Source organism: Pinus tabuliformis, chromosome X (assembly GCF_031772625.1).
Source record: "Pinus tabuliformis cultivar Carrire ecotype Pingquan chromosome X, CPIR1, whole genome shotgun sequence".
In the NCBI taxonomy this organism is placed as follows: Eukaryota; Viridiplantae; Streptophyta; class Pinopsida; order Pinales; family Pinaceae; genus Pinus; species Pinus tabuliformis.
Window position 1 is genome coordinate 801,544,467 of NC_142308.1, and position 12,501 is coordinate 801,556,967.

Genomic DNA, 12,501 nt, shown 5'->3' on the forward strand with positions numbered 1-12,501 from the left:
CTCCAAATCCCCATGGAGAAAGGTTGTCTTTACATCTAACTGCTCAAGATGCAAATCTTCAACTGCCACTAGACTTAAAATAGTTTTGATTGAAGTCATTGTAACAACAGGAAACAGTATTTCATCAAAATCAATACCTTTCTTCTGTGCAAACCCTTTCACCACAAGTCTAGCTTTGTACCTTTGTTTTCCTCCATCTTCTTCCTTCAGCCTGTAAACCCATTTATTCTGCAATGTAGTTTTACCTACAGGCAACTTGACTAAGTCCCAAGTCTAGTTATGCATTAAGGAGTCCATCTCTTCTTCCATGGATACCTCCCACTTCTTCCTGCTTTCAACCTGCATTGCTTCTTCATAACATTCGGGCTCACCAGAATCAGTCAACAATAAATAATATAATGAAGGAGAGTATCGTTCAAGGGGTCTACTTATCCTGGTAGATCTTCTAACACCACTTTAAGGTGTTTGGGGTGCCTGTTGCTGTTGTGGTGGTTGCTGTTGTTGTGGTTGTTGATTATTATTATTTTTAGGCACCTTTACTTTTTTAGTGATTTCATCAAGAACTACATATTCCTTGTTTTCTTTTTCCTGTTTCTTTTCCCGCAACTGATTCTTATACAAGACCTTTTCATTGAATATTACATCTATGCTCCTAATAATTTTGTGATTTTCATAATCATATAAGTGATAACCAAAATCGTTAACACCATATCCAATAAAGGTACATTTCTTTGACTTTTCCTGAAGATTTGTTCTATTTTCTTTATCAATATGGACAAAGGCCTCACAACCAAAAGGCTTTAAAAAAGAGTAGTTTACCATTTTACCTGTCCATGCTTCCTCCAGAACACCACCCTCCAAGGAACTTGAAGGCCCTCTGTTTATTAGATAAACAACAATATCTATAGCATCTGCCCAAAACTGTAAAGGCAATCCTGCATACAATCTCATGCACCTTGCACGCTCCATGATTGTTCTATTCATCCTTTCTAACACACCATTTTCTTGTGGTGTTCTTGGAACTGTCTTCTCTTTGCGAATTCCATGCTCTGAATAGTACCTGTCAAACTCTTTGCTGCAATATTCACCTCCATTGTTTTATCTAAGACACTTCAATTTCTTTCCTGTCTCAATCTCAACCAAAGCTTTCCATTTATTGAAAGTATCAAATACATCAGATTTATTATTAATACAATAAATCCAAGTTTTTCTAGTTGCATCATCAATAAAGGTAACATAATAACGAGAGCCACCGAGAGATGATACCTGAGAAGGTCCCCATACATCTGTATTCACAAGCTCTAATTTTTCTCTCTTCTTTTCTTTCCCAACTCTGAGAAATCTAACTCTCTTCTGTTTTCCATAAATGCAATTTTCACAGAAGTCCAAATCAACATTATTCAAACCCGGCAGCAAATTCCTTGAGTGAAGAATCTTCATCCCCTTTTCACTTATGTGTCCGAGCCTACGGTACCATAATGCTGCATCTGCTCCTTTGGAAGTTAAAGCATTAACGGAGTTAGAAATACCATTGCATAAATACAATGTACCAACCTTTTCACCTTTCGCTATTACCAGGGCTCCTTTGGTGACCTTCCAAGATTTATCAGTGAAAGTTGTCATACAACCTTCACCACCTAACTACCCTGTTGAAATCAGATATTTCTTTAGATCTGGAACATGCCTTACCTCCTTTAGCAGCCATTGGTTTCCATTCTGTTGTTTTACAAGAACCTTACCCATTCCAACAATTTTACAGGGTTTATCATCACCCAAACGAACTTTCTAAAATATCCTTGAACATAGTCATGAAAGTATTTCTTATCAGGTTTGGCATGGAATGAGGCCCCTGAATCTACCACCCAGGAATCAGTAATATTTTCGAAAGAAAGAATCAAAGCATCTTGTAACACCTCACCTGTCACATTTGCTTCATGATTGTTTTCTTGTTGTGCATCTCCTTATTTTCCCTTCCGAGATCTATAGTATTTCTTTAGGTGTCCTTTCTTTCCGCATTTCCAGCACATTATCCCCGATCTGGACTTCGATCTACCTTTCCTTGATTTACTACGATATCCTGAGCTCTTTCCTATTTCCATTTTTCTTCCCCTAGACTCTGCACTCAAAGCATTACCTGATGTCTCACCATAGCTTTTCCGTCGCATTTCCTCGCAAAGGATAGCACTGACAACATCATCAAACTTTAAAGTACTAGATCCAGACACAAAGTTACTAATGGCCATTACTAAACCATTCCAACTTTCTGGTAATTAGCATAAGAATAACAGAGCTCTAACTTCATCATCAAAGTTTACCCCTACAGAACATCACTGACTTGTAACAGTATTAAAATCATTTAAATGATCTGCAACAGATCCACCTTCTGACATCTTCATATTAAATAACTGTTTCATAAGAAATACCTTGTTTGAGGCCGAGGGTTTTTCATATAGTTTCTCCAATGGCTTAATCAAACCCTCTATCATTGTTTCCTTTGAAATGTTGAAGGCGACCGACACTGCAAGGCACAACCGTATTGTTCCGAGTGACTTTCTATCGAGAAGGTTCCATTCTTCATATTTCATACCCATCGTCATCTTTGATTTTCCACCTAATGGTAAGTATAGATCTTTCTGATACAGATAATCTTCCATCTGCATCTTCCACAGTGAGAAGTTTTGGCTGTTAAATTTCTTGACCCTAAACTTACCATCTTCCACCATTGCTCCCACTCGAATGAGGAACCCTTCTTTCCTACGAGTTTCTCTGCCAAATATACCTTCGGCTCTGATACCAGTTGTTAGGAAATTATATATTATGGAGCAATGGAACACATAAAATATTGCAGAAATATAAACACAGAAAACACATAAAACAAGAGAGACACAGATATACGTGGTTCACCTAGTTTGGGCTACGTCCACCCTGAACAGCCAGTCCTTCTTTTCTATTATCCAGCAAAACGAAGAGACACAACCTACAAAAAATCCACTATAATATCCTCTGTTTTCTCTCACAGTCTCACCTATTTGTTTCTCACTCACAAAATACACACCTATTCCACAACCTCAAATACAATGCACTCATACAAAGAGAGGGGTTTCCTTCTAGGGCAAAAAACCCTAAACTAAACATAAGTTCTACCATCAGATCATTCGCCTAATGAATGGCCCAGATTGACTAGAAATTACTATATTTTTACAAGGCAATTTTACATCTGTTTTTAGCTTTTGGGGGCAGCACCCCCAAGCCCCCGCTGGGGGACCGCTAGCCCCCGGACCCCCCAGCTGTGGGGGATCGGCCCCCCTGGACCCCCGCAGGGGGGACAAGTGCCCCCCGCACCCCCTCCTGCGTGGAAGGGTGTACAAACTTCCTGGGGTATACATCCGACTGAAGCAAAGACCTCTGAACAATCATGCTCCACACACAACACCTTTTTAATATTATCATCCAAAACACCCTGTGCTTCCCATATTGCTCTTACCATGAACCATAATTGGTCCGGGTCTTTATTACCTACTCCTCTGAACACCTATAGTTTGATCACACTTTCCATATTGAACTACGGAGGTGGCAGAGATGGAGTGGGTGGAGATGGAGGTGAGGGGGGTGAAGGAGGCGACAGTGTGGGTGGGGGTGGTAAACACGGAATTCACTGCCTTATCAAACTGACCCTGCTTCTAGGAGAAACCTTTGCAAGCTCTTCCTTACTCTCCTGTGAGGGTGAAATTAAGGGATTTTTTTCTAATTATTCACTTCTTCTGCTTCTGTAGATATTTTTGCTCCATGTAGTCCCAAACATTAATTTATTCGCATAACCTAGTTTTCACACAATAGCATCTTAATCCAAGTGTTCAAATATTTAACGTACTTACCTCGCGGTCCCTTGAGAAAACTTCACTGTGCCTCACTATAGCTAATGGTCGTGTCTACCGCAAACTCAATGATAAATCCTCCTATTATCTGGTCGAGCCAGTGGTCCATAGCTCGTGCTATCTTATCGTCTGAGACTTCTAGTCTGCACACTAGTTCTGTAGTCCACACTATTGGTTTTTCGAGCCTACACCTTCCTTGGCTATCTACTAATCTTGCAATCCACTCATACAACTCAGATGGAAAAGATGCAAACAAAATTTTGTGGATTTCAGTGTACAAGTAGCGATTCAGCCACTGATCCTTAGATACTCATAGATTTCTATTTTCTTGCGCTGCAAACTCGTGAATCTTCTTGTCCAACCACTCTTCAATTTCTTTCTTTGTAGGGTTCCAGTAGCATGACATCAAACATCCTTTATGCAGATCCCGATCCCAGCAATGGAACGATTTGTTGGCTTAGTGGGGCCTGACTCAGGTTCAGAGGTGATTTAGCCAATTAAATCCTAGTACTACTGGCCCTTTCAACAATAGTCCATGAAGTGTGGACTAAGGTCTCACCTGAAGTAGTATGGGGGGGGGGGGGGGTGCTAGAACTAGGTTTCCGCACCCTAAGTATATTTGTTGGGTTTTTGGAGGTCTGTGGTCTAACCTATCGTTGCACGCACCTGTGATCCCTTTGCGACCTACAGTGCAACTTCCGCACAGCCCTGCTCGAGGCGTGACTCGTATAATACCCAAGATTTTTGCTTATTAACCAATTACTTAGCTTATTTGTGCTAGATTTATTATTATTACAGCATATTCATCAATCATAACAATACGCACAATATATAAACGAATACAACAATAAAGAAGATAATGCACTGCAAATACACAAGAATATGAATCAACTTATCTTTTATTAATTTCCAATCTTGCTTACAACCTTGACACCTCCTTGTGCACTCAGCTGCAGGGGTCCGCGCACTTAGTTGCGGACTCTACTTGGCCTTTGCGCACTCAGTTGCAAAGCCTCTTCCTACTACTATAACCCAGGACACTTAGACTTCTACTCTAAGCTTGAACAATTCCTTTTATATTTCTTCTATCATCAACTCGCTTTACAACTTAGAGCCTTGCTCTATTTATACAATCTCATGGATCGTGGACCATGGGTAGGCTGACTTTACACTAATTTACAATACAACACTTAGGGTAAACAACCCTATGACCCAATTGTACACTTCACACTTTGCGCTTGAAATTCACGGAGTTATACACCATCTTTGACCAAAACTTGGGCTTTGAGCCCAAAAACCTGCTATGGGGGGGATTCCATGCACAAGATCTCACTCCTAATGCACTCTTCAATGATTTGATCAATAAAGGGAGTGGGATAGTTATCTTTAGGGCATGCGCGATTGATGTCGTGATAATCAACACAAACTCAGATTTTTCTCTACTTTTTAATAACAGGTACAATATTAGAGACCCAATCTGTCATTGGGATAGGGTAAAAAAACTAGATTTTAAAATTTTTTCAACTTCTCCCTTAATAGCAGTGGCCTTTCTGGGATGCGCGGGACAGAGCTGTTGATGAACGAGCTTTGCATTAGGATACGTGGGTATTTCGTGCACCACAATAGCTAGATCAATACCATTAATTTCCTCATACGACCAAGCAAAGACATCAAAAAATTCTTTAAAAAGGTCAGTGTAAACCTTGATCTCATTAGGAGAATAGGAAACCCTAATGTTAATGTTCTCGACAATTCTAGGTTTAATGGAAATGTCGATGGGAATGGTTGTAGTAATATTTACCGCATTACCTTCGGACAAAAATTCGTGCACAAAAACAAGTTTTTGAAGTGGATGCATCAGCTTATGAGAAACAAAAGCTTCAAGACATGAGGGAATCTCACTTACACTTGGAAGAAACAAGGAATGATGATGGGCATCATTCCAAGGAGTTTTGTTGAGAGACATAACCTCAAGAATACTCTCATTGGTGGGGAATATCTTGTTCAAGGGATCTGGAGAATCGAAAGAACCAAGGCAAGAATATTGCGAATACATATCCAAGTGCATAGTAAGAATGGTATGACTTTTTGAAGCAGCCGGTGAAGCCAAGACAAATTCTTGATAATCTTGTTCTAAAGGAATTAGCGGCATAGAATCACCAAAAGAATCAACTTGATCCGTAGTAGGGATGAGCCATGAATCATTAGAGATAGAGATCATGTTGATTGAGGCTACATGTGGAGGTGAGAGAGAAAAAGTTCTCATTAAAGCACAATCTTTGAAAAGACCTGCCCCAACACTCTCATATGGAATATCGGTATTTCCCACATATGGGACGTTGCCATTCCTAGTATTGGAAGAGAAAAAAGGATAATTTATTGACAGTGACAATTTTCCCTTCATGAGGAAAATGAAGCAACTAGAACAAAGAGGAAACCACAAAAAACATGGCATGGGTCCAAATTTGTCCAAGAAGAAGGTTTTAATTCAGATTTGCATCTACAACTTCTACTTCTAACTCGACAATATTCCTTTCCAAGGTAATGGGAAAACTTGTGAAAATACCATAAGGATGGGAGCCTCTGCCATCAAAGGCCTCTAAGGTGTTCAGGGACTGATTGAGAGGTGGAGAGCCAATGGCTTTCCAACATGAAATAAAGGTGGAGGCACCTTCATCAATGACAGTTCGATCGATTATCTTTCCTTTTATAATGACTTGAATAAAAAAAATGCAATTTGATGAGGAAGATGAGGAACATGGTTTTCTAGATCAAAAGTAATCATGTTCGAATAAGCAGGATCGATGCCTCCTATAGTAGACAATAATGATTTCCACTACATTGGACAAGTTGAGATAACTTCCAAGGCAGACATCACCAAAGGCACTTGAGATAAATCTTTGAAAATATTGTAATGTTTAGAAACTGTAGCATTCGGATTATAGGACGACTTCCGAAGCACACATTTAGGAGATGGTGGGATGACAGATTCATTATTAGGTTTCTCGATATGGAGAAGACCAAAACTAGGTAGAGTGGAAGTAGAAGGTGTATCAGTGGCTTCCTTTTCCACCATCCTCTTTTGAGGAGTTTGATAATCTTTCTATCAGGTGGCAAAAGAGATAGGCAGTGAACCCATCATCCTGTAAACTTGAGAACCAGATGAGACAGAGGATTGTCGTTGGTCTACAAACTGAGTTTGCTGAGATGGAAATGGCTCTTTCAATATAGGCGGAATCCCTTTTACCAAATGACTAGCTTCTGCATGTCGGGGACAATCCTTGGTGTAATGATCTTCCTCACAAATGAGGCAAGGATATTTTAGCTTTCGTTTGGAGGCATCATCAGCAGATGAATTAGGAGGATCATGTTTTGGTCTCTCGAATTTTCCTTTACCTTTACCCTTCTTCTTACCCTTCGAGGCTTTGTCTGCCATAGTAGACTGGATGACATTGACCTCAGAAGTTTTACCAAGATTCGATGGGTTTTTTGAAGGATGATTAGAACCAATATTCAAAACATATTTTTGCTTTGAAGAAGCTTTAGTGGAAGTTTGGGATACTGATCCAATCATACCATCAACAAGGGGTACATATGGAGACTTCGAGGAAGTTGGATCTGAATATGGCCTTGGAGCATTAGACACCATTTCATACATTGTGCCATATTGAGAATAAACCAAATCAAAATACGGGGCATTGGAAATAGCTTGATCCTCAGTAACACAACCTCCAATTGCTATACCTGTAATGATTTTGTTTATGAATGACTTGGTGAACCATTTTGTCAAAAACTCATCAGGGATCTCAAATTTGATTATGCGACATCGACGTCTCCATTCATGGATGTGATCAGAGATACGGGTCGCAGTATCCTATTTTAGAGATGTGAGCAAGTGGGTACTAGTTTCATAATGAACCAGTAACTAGAAGTGGGCGAGGAATGCCATGGACAAAGAGTTAAAGTCCGCATAGGTACCTCAAGGAAACGCTATGTACCACTTTGCAACATCACCTGTCAAGGTTTGCGAAAAGAGGCGGAGATAAACATAATCATCAATGTAGGAATTGGAAGAAGACCATAAGTGATATGTCATCACATGGGCGTGAGGGCCCTCTTTAGATTTTCCTATGAATTTAGGGAAATCACTCACAATTTTAGTGGGAACTATAGGCCAATAAGGTGAATGAAGAATCAGATCGTTAGTAAGCCTTGAGACATCAGGCATTTCCAACGTCACTAAAAATGGAAATTGCAGATTAAAAGGCATATAACGCCTTTAATAAGGGCTAGTCTATGGGTTCCAACCTTGTTGGTAAGGATTTTCCCCCAAAGTGGAGGATTTCAACCACATGGTGCTTGATTTTTTCCCCACTGAAGAATACCTTGACCATAAGGTGGACTCTATTGAGGGTAGGTTTGATATTAACCTGCCATAGGCCATTGATAACCATAAGGAGGACAAACATTGTGCGCAGCATATGGATTGTAAGGTTGCTGTAATTGCTGACCCTGGTAATGAAGTTGTTGGCCCTGCTATTGTAGGGGTTGGCCTTGTGTCTGCAAGGTTTGACCTTTTTTATGTAAAGGTTGAGCTTGCTATTGCAAGGGATGACCTTGTTGTTGCATTGGTTGACCTTGTAGATACAAGGGTTGGTTTGGTTGTTGGACAAACTGCATTTTCTATTGCAAAGGCTGTTGAAACTGCTGCAAAGGTTTTCCTTACTATTGTAAAGGTTTCCCTTTTTGTAGTAAAGGTTGTTGAATATTTCCTTGAGGGATTCCCTATTAGTACTGCTAAGTTCCAATTGGGATTTGACATATGCACCAGGAATAGGATTTGGACCAGGTTGCACATGAGGACCTACTTGCAGAATATAAAGTGGATTTTGTAGTGCATGTGAACCAGATGGACCATAAGACTATTGGAGAGGTATCTGGGTTGTGTAAGGCTATTGATACTAGACATTATCTTCCCCGGATGGATCAATGGGATTAGGAATACCACTAGGATTAGGTTGACTTACTTCAACCATGTGAGGTTGTGATCCACTCACATGGGTTCCACTTAAAACAAGAGGGATATTTGGCTTCGCCCCCACCAAGCTGTGAATGAGGTGGTGGTACATTTTGTCTGACTGAGGAACTTACAGATGTATAAACCGAAACTGTCAGTTGCACCAGAATGGAAGGTTGAAATGACAATAATGGTTGTGACAGAATCATCGGTTGAATCAGAACTGAAGTAATTATATTTTTCACAGGGATTGGAGAGGTCACTTTAGGAATAAACGAACCAAAAGTAGGCATAAAATTTGATGATAAAATTGGATTTTGGTATAACAAAGAAGCACTGGGAGTTACTGAAACTAGTTGAGCGAAGGTTGAGAATGCGGAAATAAACAAGATCCGTGACTGATACTTTAATCACAGAGAGCAAAGAGACTCCTCTACTACGTAATCTAGCATCACGAATTTTTTGTTGAATATATTTAAATACGAATGCCAACAAGAGTATTAGTTCATAATAAATACCAATTCTACTTAATCGCTCTAATATTTAACAATTCTTCTGAACAATATCCTTGTGCCGAAACACGAACTCTGGCCCAATGGTCTACTTCTGTGACTTTGCGACTTCTTCAACCTTAACAAGGCTCATACAAGTTCAAGAATAGAATCCAAAAAAATCTACAAAGGAGACATAAATTTACAAAAATTGAGGAATCTTCATTGATGAACTTCAAGACTCAAGTATTACAAAGTTGCTTCTTAGGCAATACAAAGTTACTTCTCAAGCAGAAAGGCTCTTTAAATTTCTCCAAGCTCGAATGCCTCCCTTCCCTAGTCTTGATCTATTTATAGATCCTCCTAGTTCTGGGTTTGGTGATACCTCGATATCAGATATAAGAGAATCTTACTTTACATCAAAATAAAATCCTTACATATGAGAGAATCTTGCTTTCGGGTAACCTGGAGGACATCTGCATAGTATCTTACTTTACATCAAAATCAAATCCTTACATCAGATATGAGAGAATCCTGCTTTCAGGTAACTCAGAGGACATCCACACAGTGATTCGATCATAAAATATTTTATATTTATTCTTATCCCTTTATTTAATTATATATGTTGGATTGATTACACTATAAGAGATTCTTTTTTAGGGAACCTTATGAAAAATTTGTCTGCCACCAAAGTCGAACATAAAGACATTACAAAATGACAAAATTTTCTCATTGTTCATGAGAATAATCGTGTTCTCTGAACCTAGTGAAGGAGTCATTATTAAAATAATGTGAGTAAATTTCTTCCTCACATTCCCAAATTGGTACTTCAGCATATTCTGGTACTTTGTCCTGAAAAGGTAGTGGGCCAAAAGGATTTAAATCTGGATCTGTCATGGCATGAAATGACTCATAGTCATGTGAAGAGATATTCATATTTCCCTCGAATCTTTTGAAGAAAATATTTCGTGTAATAAACCAATGAAAGGATCCATTGGCGCGGCATGTTGCAAGAATGTGATAATTGGTGATATTGTTGATATCCAAAGTCCTTTTGTATAAAATTCCTTATGGATGTGCCAATGGTTCTGTAAATCGAGGAAGTTGTAATAACCGGAGAGAGAATGGGTAAAAACATAGAGGACTGATACCATAAATTCTCCACCATTATTTAAACCATTCAGGTGTGGGGTCTTGTTCTTCAATTTGTGTAACTTTCATTCCATAGTATCTAAAATAAAACTGCACATTATAGAAAAACAAGTTATTTTTATTTTCAAAACACATACCTGTATACCAGGCTTTCGCTTCACATTCATGATCTTCAGAGTTCTGAAGGTTGGGTGGCAATAGGAAGTGATTAATGTAGATTTCACAACAGATTAATATTTGTGTAATATGAAATCAAGATCTCTCAAATCTTGAAGAAAACTTAAAGCTTCAAAAGCTTCATCATTTCTTTGCATTTGATCATCCTATGAGAAATAAGTTGTCCAGTTCCATGTCGATATTTGATTTCTTTCATTGGAAACCAATCTGCTTGATAATCGAGTAGAGGTTTCTACAGATTCAAAGTGTGAGAACCATCAACACATTTAATGTTAATCTCATTTTCTAATCTTCTTATGATGTTACATCTGAGATTATTTACATCATTTCTCTGTAAAAATTCTCGACAGAGAAGATCTGCGAAGGAATTCTTAACTCCAAAAATGGGCTCTACATCAAAATGATACTCGGCCAATGTCATCATCCCTCTAACCATTGATGCATCTTCAAAGTCACATTTATGGATAGCAAACTGAAGGGCTTGGAAATCTGTTTTGACTGTAAAATGTTTATAGATCACAAAATCTTTGAATTTGGCAATGCCAAGGTAGATAGCTCTAAGTTCTTTCTTTAGGCTAGACCATTTTTTTTGTGTAGTTGACCAGATTCTAGAGGCATGTTAGCAAATTTCATATTCCATTTTCTTTTTATTAGGATCATGTACGCATAATTTTGCACCCCATCGAATATCACTGGCATTTGTAATGATGGTTTTAGGCCATTCTTCATTGATTGTGCTTAAAGGAGAAATATTACTAATTTTACCTTTAATTCTTTTGATTGCCTCTGTTAAATCCTCTCTCCAAGGAATTGGATATTTTTGCAATATTTTATTCAATAAGACTCCATTTTGGGCACAATGTCTGAAAAATTTGGAGATGTAATTCAAACTACCCAAGAATATTTGTAGTTGAGTTTTATTAGTGATTATGTCTGGAAATTTATCTATGAAATCAAGACTATGTTGCATAATGTAATATGATCCATATTGAATCACATATCCGAAGAAATCTATCATAGTATGAAATAACTTCATTTTTGAATATGATAAAACTATACCTTTTTCTTTGACTCTCTTGTAGAATATATTAAGATGCTTTATATGAGAGGGAATATCTGCAGAATGAATTAGAACATCATCAATATATTTCTTCAAGAAATCATCCATACCTTCAAAAGTTTCATCCATAATCCTTTGCAAGGTGGATGGAGCATTTACTAGTCCAAAGGGCATAATATTCCATTCAAAATGTCCTTCTGGTATTGAAAAAGCTATTTTCCACTTATCTTCTTCTTTTATCCCTACTTGCTAGAAACCAGACTTTAAATCAAACTTGGAAAATATTTTTGACTGTGATATTTGAGACAAAAGCACTGAGGTCTTTTCAAGGTATAAGCATCATAATGAAGAATATTATTCAGAGGCTTGTAGTTTACTACCAATCTTGGTTTTCCTCTGATAATATCTGAGTGTTTGTTGACATAAAATCCAAAACAAGCAATAGGGCTATGAGATTTTTTGATCAAACTTTTTTGCAGTAAGTATTTTATTTCTTCTTTACAACACCTGAGCTATTCAAAATTCATTGGTATTGCTTTTGATCTTCTGATTTTTCCATGAAATTTCTTTTTCAAAGGAAATTCTACTTCATTTTTATGAATATGCCAAAAGGCATTTGGATCTTCAAAACAACAAGATTTTAGTTTCTAGTTCTTTCTATTTTGTCTATGAAGATTCTCCTTTTGTGGGTTGTGCATGTAAAGAATGTATATTGTGCCCCTGATGTGG